Genomic DNA, 6,958 nt, shown 5'->3' with positions numbered 1-6,958 from the left:
TTTTTTGTTTTTGCGGTACCAGGGATTGAACTCAGGACCCTGTGCTGGCCAGGCAAGCGCTTATTCTACTGAGCTATCTCCCCGGCCCTAGTTTTTGTTTTGTTTTGTTTTTAATCTGTTATTTATTTGATATGAGGTCTCACTATGCAACTCAGATTCACAGTGATACTACTGTCTCAGCCTCCCCAGTGCTGAGCTTACAGGCATGCACCACCATGCCCAGCCTCAGTGGCTGACATGGTGTGCCCAGGGTTCTAGGGCTGGCACAGCATGCAGTACTGGGGACCGAATCCAGGTTCTTGGGCTTGCCAGGCAGGCACTTAGACCACTGAACTATCACCCAGCCCTTGGTTTTTGAGACAAGGTCTTGCTGTGTAGGTTAGGCTGGACCTCTTTCCCCTGCTCCCGTTTTTTTTCAGACATAATCTCACTATGTAGTGCAATCTGTCCTTGAACTCCCTGATGTGTCCCAGACTGGCCTTGAACTCGGCTCTCCTCCTGCCTCAGCTTCCTAAGTGCTGGAATTACGGGTATGCACCACTACGCCTGACTGTAACCATTGCTAGTTTGAATTGCTATTCTCAGATTTTTACCAGAGCTTCTCTTGGGTCCATGTTTTGGGAATACACACTGTGTGCATGTGTGTGTGTGTGTGTGTGTGTGTGTGTGTACCAAGCATGGAACCACCCAGGCCTTGCACACATTAGCCAAGCACTCTACCTTGAGCTATATCCGAAGGCCTGGATTCCACCTCTGAAATGCTTTGCTTTTCTTGAGGGTTAGAGCAGTCCAGAAAGCGTGCTGGAAATATGTGAGTCATTACTTAAAATTATCCTGAGTTGGGGCCAGGGGTTTAGCTCAGCGGTGAAGCGCCTACCTGGCAAGCAGGAAGCCCTGAGTTCAATTCCAAGTTTTAAAAAAAAAAAGTTCAAAACTCCTTTTATCCTGGGCACCCACCCACTGTGAATATCCTCTTAGCAATCTCTATACATACATCCACAAATGGATAAATATAATTCTGACGTAAATGGTCTCAGTGATTCTTCTGTGACCTGCTAACGCTCACTCAGATCTCAGATATTTCAAGTCTGTCAACGTGAGTCGTATCATCCAAGTACTCTGTTCAGTTTATAAACCATAATTAGAACTGGGGATGTTGCTCAGTGGGAGAATGCTTGCCCAGCGTGCTTGAGGGCCTAGTTTCAAACCCTAGTACAGGAAGAAAGAGGAGGGGGAGGGAGGGAGGAAAACTGGGGGAGGGAGATAGCGCAGCAGCACAAGCACCTGCCTGGCAAGCACAAGGTCCTGAGTTCAGTCCTGGGTACCACACACACACACACAAAAAAAGCACCTACTAAAGGGACGGAAATAATAAAAACCAAACTGAAACTGGGTGTGGTGGTGCACACCTATAATGGGGAGGCTGAAGCAGGAGGATCACTGTGAGTTTGAGGCCTTTGTGAGTTATAGAATGAGATCCTATCCCAACCCCACCTCCCCAATTAAAACCCAAGCCGAGGTACAGTGGCACATGCATGTAATCCCAGCATCAAGGGATGCTGAGGCAGGAGGAGCAGGGTTTCAAGTCCCACCCAGGCAATGTAGAGAGAGTTTATCTCAAAAGAATAAAAGAGGTGGGCCGGCCAGATAGCTCCGCAGTCTAGAGCATCTGCTTAGGCAAGCCTAGGGACCGAACAGTTTGATCCGACACCATAAACCACCCCAGCCCCACCCCAGCCCCACCCCCAGGGCAGGCTGAGCTGGCAAAAAAAAAAAAAAAAGAATAAAAGAAGCCTGGTAAAGGGTACAGTGGTAGAGCGGCCCTGCTTTTGATGTCTGTACTGAAAACAAAGCACAATTAGTTGGTAACTAGATTGCTTCTAGTTGTTTTTGTGTATCTCACTATGTTGCCCAGCCTGGCTTTGAACTGCTAGGCTCAAGTGATCCCCCTGCCTCAGGCTCCAGGGTAGCCAGGACAGTGCGTGTACACCCCGTGCCTGCTGTGCCCAGCTTCTTCTTCTTCTTCTTCTTCTTCTTCTTCTTCTTCTTCTTCTTCTTCTTCTTTATTTATTTAGGCAGAACCAGGGATTGAACTCAGGTCCTTGAGCTTGCCAGGGAAGCGCTTATTCCCCTGAGCCATCTCCCCGGCCCCTGTGCCCAGCTTCTAACACTTTTTCAGGCAAGGCCGGCACTCCGCCCAGACCCTAACACTCAGGACTGTACTTCTCCTCCCTCCTCAGGGCAAAGCCCTGGCTGCGTGGGCACGGTGGTGCATACCTGGCATTTCCACACTCCTCACCATGAGTTCGAGTCCTGTGTGGGCCACATAACAAGACCCTTCTCAATAAAAAACAAAAGAAAGTGGGAAAAAAGGAAAGTTGGAACAAGACTGCGGAGGCTCTGGAATGTCTATTGCAGTAGCTTTGGCTGTTCAGTAGTCTGAATGGTTGCTGTCAAATAAATTTTCACTGTTTACCAGAGCTGCTCTTGGGCCCAGTATTTTGAGAATACACACTTTAACATTGTGTGTGTGTGTGTGTGTGTGTGTGTGTGTGCAACCTGAACCCTGAGCCTTGCACACGTTAGCCGAGCACTTTACCTTGAGCTACATGGTAAGATACTAAAGTTTTTGGAAGGGGGGCCTGGCCCTAGCTCAGTCCTTTAAGTGGCTGCTTCCACAAAGCTGTCAGCCTTAGGTTGCTGGAGTTCGAATCTCACACCTCTCCCGCTGGCCAAAAGTGCCCTGAAGGCATTCGAGGAAGAAAAAAATAAATAAATAAATAAATAAATAAAGTTTTTGGAAAAGGTTTGACACGGTTTATAAAGCTTAATTCAAACCATGTGCGTAAGATGAGCAGGAGAGCTGGGAACTGATCCGGCCTAACAGGCAGGCAGTCTCCCAGGGGTGCAGAGGTGAGACAGCTGGAGAAAGGGCTGGAGGCCTCACCTCTTTAGGGTCACTCTGGTCCTTTGAAGCAAGGCAGGCAGAGGAGGCCATACTCCCAGCAGCCATGGGCAGGCTTGCTCTTTCTGTCTGTTTTGGGCCCGGGGAGACAGCTCAGTGGAATAAGCACTTCCCTGGCAAATGCATGGGCCTGAGTTCAATCCCTGGTTCCACCAAAAGAAAAAAAAAATCCCCTCTTTCTGTCTGTTTTTCTTTCAGAAGAATATATTTATTGGGGGAAAGAAAGCTTCTGCCCAAGAGAGGGACAGAAGGGGGACCCAAGTGGGTTGCCCCAGTCATGGGGTTTCTAATATGGTTTTTGCACCTGTTTTTTTTTTTTTTTTTTAGGGCCTCACTATGTGGTTCAGGTTGGCCTTGAGCTCACTACGTAGCCCAGGCTGGCTTTGAATTTATGATGATCCTTCTGCCTCAGCCTCCTGAGTGCTGGCATGACACCTGGCCAAATGCTTTATTTTTATTTTTTATTTAATCTCTATGTATTTGGTTGGTTGTTGCAGGGTCTCACTACGCAGCTTGGACTTGTAGTGACCCTCCTCCTTTCAGCCTCCCCAGCTGTGGTATTACAGGTGTGCACCACCATGCCCAGACTCTGGCCAGCTCAGCCTGCCCTGGGGGCGGGACTGGCGTGGCATGTGGTACTGGGGATCAGCAGGTACTTTTTTTTTTTTTTTTTGAGACAAGGTCTCACTATGCCAGTAAGTGCTTTCGTCCACTGAGCTCTCTCTCCGGCCCTGCTTCGTCTTTATTTTTATTTATTTTTTTGGTGGAACCAGGGATTGAACTCAGGCCCTTGCACAAGCGCTTATTCTGAGCCATCTCCCCAGCCCTAAATGTTTTCATTTATTTTGTTTTATTTGTTTATTTTTTGCGGTACCAGGGATTGAACTCAGGCCCTTGAGCTTGCCAGAGAAGGGCTTATTCTACTGAGCCATCTCCCCGGCCCCTAAACAGTTCTGACACCGGGGCTTTCAAGAGCTTGCTTCTGTTAGAGGCTGTGTTGGAGGACAGCCATTTGGAACAACCTCACGCCAGTTCAAAGTACTGTTCCCACAACTTTTCAGATGGCAGCCAACTATGGACAGAATCAAGTTTAACTTATTTATTTACTTATTTATTTTGAGACAAGGTCCTGCTACATAGTTCAGGCTGGACTTGAGCTCACTATGTAGCCCAGGCTGGTCTAGAAATCATGGAAATCCTCCTGCCTCAGCCTTCCCAGCACTGGGATTACAGGTGTGCATCACACCAGGCAGAGTTGAAGTATTTTTAAACATACAGTTCTGTGCATTAAGTAGATTCTTAAGATTATATAGCCAATACCCATCTCCAGAACTTCTTTATCCCAGTTGAAAACTGAACCTATGAAACAATAATTGCCTTCTTCTCCCTCCTCCTAGCCCAAGGTAACTACTGTTCTGTAAGGGACTTCAGGGAAGTGGAACCATATTGATCCTTCTGTATTTGGCTTGTTTCCCTTTGTGCAATGTCCTCTGGGTTCACCAGCCAGGCGCTGTGTTCAGATGAGCTGTGCTACTGCTTGCCAGCTCTGACACTGCAGAATGCCATCCGCAGTGAGGTGCAGTCCCCTCACCAGCATCACTCTGCCCAGTCAGCTTCTTTGTGGCAGGGAAAACGCTGCGAGTGTCCACTTTGGAACTTTACAAGGAATGGGGCTAGAGGCTGGGGTGGGGACTACCAGGGACAGCAGGCGAGCGATAGGCCGCGGTTGGCCTTCAAAGCAATGTGAGAAGGTGCTGGGCCCACCTCGGTGCATGCTGGGGTTGGGGCTGCACATCAAACATTCTGGGGCCTGCTGACACTTCGCGCTGCAGCTTAGAATTCAGCTGGACCCACGGTAGGGTGGGGGCAGGGCAGGAGCTATGTGACCCAGAGAAAGTCCTTGACTGGGTCCCGCGCTACCTACCACACTGTCCTGTGCCTTTTTGGGTTTTCCCCTGAATTTCTCTTAGAAGACAAAGAAGGTCATTATATGTTGTGTCTTCTCCTTGTTCCCACACCTACCAGAATTTGAGGCATTTGCTGAAATTGAAGAGAGGGAAGGAGCCAGACAATGAAGCAGGCAAAGAAAAGCTTTTTAAATGTCTCCTTCCAGTTCCCAAAACTACGGGGTGCGGGAGGTGGAGAGGGCTGGGGCTCAGTGTCTTGGCCCAGGCACTGGATCACATAAAGGATCAACAAATAAAATTTTCATTTCTGATTGAAAACAGACCTCTCTCTTAGATCTCCAATTTGTTTTGTATCTGGCACCATGGGGCTATGGTGACTGAAAAACAAAAAATCATAGCCCTGAGCCCCACTTTCTGCTGAAGCCAAAGGTCTAGGAAATTTTGGAGAGCTACATCTGTGTGAGCCATTTTGTACCCTGGGCTGAAAATCCATGTAACAATTTCACTGCTACTGGCTGGAGAAAAGGCCGCGGCCACCATCAGCTGTTTCCAGAAATGCACACTCCGGGAGGAGCCGTCTGGCCCCGTTTTCTCTGCAGAGAAGATTTTTTACAGGAAGTGCCTCTCAGCTCTTACGTTTTCCTACATTCTCCATAAGCTGCTCTTGGGGTGGGGCCCCTCCTTTTCTTTCTCTCCACTTCAATGCAGAAGGAATAGAGGAATTTTTCCTATCTTTCCTACAGCCAGGGCACCTTAGAAATCGGGTTGCTGATCCCAGGCCTCAGGAAAAGCCACGCTACAGAGGCCCAGGAAGTCCAGGGCTGGGCCTGGGCCCAAGTGCTGGTGCAACGCCCAGGGCCTTTATATTTGCTTAAGAGCAGAGCTGCTTGGTAAGCAGCAGGCTGAGGCCTCCCTGAGCTGCAGCGCTCCCACCCTGCCTGACTGCACAGGAATGAGCCGGGTGTTACTCCCCGTGGCTGCGGCCCAGCTGTGGCCCAGATGGGGGTAGGGAAAGGCTTTTCTAACTGCAAGGGCTTCTGGTTACAGGTTTTAGAGCCAGGTCCCCGGACTGCTAAGGTTGTACGGAACAGATACGGCAGGAATCTTAGTTTTCTCTGGGACCCACTAGCACCACAATGCCTCCTTTTCCTCCTGGAAGGTAGTACTTTGAACTGTGTGGATTCACACCCTAGCCTTTGTGAATGCTACCCACTTAACCCCAAGCAAGAGACTACCTTTGTGGATGTGCTCATTCAGCTAAAACACGGGGACACCTTGGAACCGCCTGCAAAGGGGTAACACACACGATGTGCTTAGCATGGGGCCAGCTACACACAAAAAGCCCAGTACTGGGAAAAAGGAAACTTCAGGTCCTGTCTAATACATCCTATTCCACAAGGCACCAGTGAGAAAGCTTCTGTTGCCTGGATGAGAGATTATTAATTCTCCAAATCCTGTAATGGCAGATTTGTGACCCTAATTAGTCGCTTTTGTTCTTCCTGATCCAAATTTGGCCTTTTTATTATCTTCTCAAACTGGTAGCCCCAAACCATCCCTGTTTTCATGGGAGCCCCCGGCGCCACCGGCCTCCTCTCGGGAGGGTGGGCAGGAAGAGCAGCCCTCGGTGATCTCAGGCTCAGACACTGGGCGTTTTTCCGGCCAGGCCCGCAGCATCCCCCGGGAGGACTGCAGCGTGGGCCCTCACCCTAACTCCGCCGCAATCCTGGAAGGGCTCCCGGGGCGGAAGGGTGCGGTGCAGATTCTCTGCTGGGCTAGTTGGGAAGGGCGGGATTGGAGGACTCAAACTGCGGGGAGGGAGGTGCACTATCCGGGCGGAGGCCGCGACTCCACTGCACCATCTCCTCCCTCCCCTAGCGCACGCCCTAGTTCTCACAGGCCTGCTTCCACCCCCTCCCCGCCACTTCGGCTGCTTCCGGGACTGCTCGGCCCTTTCCGTTGGGCTGTTCTGCTGAAGCTCCGCCCCCTTCGCTCCGCCCGCGCGCTCCCCCGCCCCTCGCGCCTCGCCGCGACGCTTACCCTCGCGGTCGCGCTCGCCAGCCGCGGGAGCGCGCAGGACCGCCTATAA

The sequence above is a fragment of the Octodon degus genome, unplaced genomic scaffold, assembly GCF_000260255.1.
Source record: "Octodon degus isolate 3935 unplaced genomic scaffold, OctDeg1.0 scaffold00123, whole genome shotgun sequence".
NCBI lineage: Eukaryota > Metazoa > Chordata > Mammalia > Rodentia > Octodontidae > Octodon > Octodon degus.
The sequence above is the reverse complement of the archived record's forward strand: the minus strand, read 5'-3'. Positions refer to the sequence as shown.